We start from the raw sequence: 1,014 nt of genomic DNA, 5'->3' as shown, positions 1-1,014 counted from the left end.
ACTGAGCTTTCACTGTGTCAGATACTGTGCTAAACACGTGCATTATCCCATTCAAGCTCATGATTCCACAGAAGTGAGAATTACTATCTATGCTTTACAGATAAGGAAACTCTGATTCACAAACATATAGTAAGTTGACCTGAAAATTCACAGATAGGGAGAGGATGAGTCATGAGTCTAAAGGTTTCTGCCTCCAATATCCTTGTATTTACTGCCATATTTCATCTCATTTATTATTTTAATTTTTTTTTTTGTGCACTTGATTTTTTCACCAGGGTGGTACTGAGTGGTTCTTATATCACCTGATACCATGGCTCCACCAGTGTGCAACTCATCACTCTCATTCACCTTTATAATTTAAATTGTGCCTTTTCCATGAAAACAAAATCAATAAATAATTGATTAAAATTTGCTCATATGAATTCCACTTGTCAGGGGCTATGGTCACTGGCAATGTATTGCTTGCCATTTTACATGGCTAAACTTGAAAAAGTGGCTTGGGTGTCTTTCTTTTTGTCCACATCAGAAAACTCTCTGCCTCAAGCCATGATGCTAATATAAACAAGCAATTCTACATTTTGTCCACTTCTGTGTCAAGGTTGTTCTACAATGATCTAGTCACTAGCACAATCCAGGCTTTAGTCCCAGGCTTTAGTCCTTATAAAAAAGAAAAAAAAGTAATTCATGGACCTTGTGGAATGACATTCTTCACGCTATATTTTTCTTTATGGTCAGTATGAGTGAAGGTATTTTATGCTCAATTTTTTAAAAAGCTATCTGAAGTTTAAAATATTGAGGAAAATTGCAATGGAAGTTTTTATTCTTCATAGCCTTGTGTCCATTGGGTCATTTGTTAGGTCAGAAGGTTTTTTTCCAGAATAAATTCCTCTTTAAGCACATTATTTGAGAGCAGCAGAACAAAGTTTATAGATTTTTAAATAACTTTTAGGAATAGATCTATTCAATCGCAGGCTTACAATATCAGTACACCACTAAAAACTAGATAAGCTGTAA

The 1,014-nt window shown here is 34.6% G+C and overlaps 1 non-coding gene across 1 annotated transcript; it reads right to left on the bottom strand.

Moving 5' to 3' along the window:
* Window positions 1-237: 237 nt before the first annotated feature.
* Window positions 238-345, bottom strand: LOC123639072. The gene has a single exon (XR_006735638.1). It is a non-coding gene; the product is annotated as a small nucleolar RNA SNORD67 (small nucleolar RNA).
* Between the last annotated feature and the right edge of the window lie 669 nt (window positions 346-1,014).

The sequence above is a fragment of the Lemur catta genome, chromosome 5, assembly GCF_020740605.2.
Source record: "Lemur catta isolate mLemCat1 chromosome 5, mLemCat1.pri, whole genome shotgun sequence".
In the NCBI taxonomy this organism is placed as follows: domain Eukaryota; kingdom Metazoa; phylum Chordata; class Mammalia; order Primates; family Lemuridae; genus Lemur; species Lemur catta.
The sequence above is the reverse complement of the archived record's forward strand: the minus strand, read 5'-3'. Positions and strand labels throughout refer to the sequence as shown.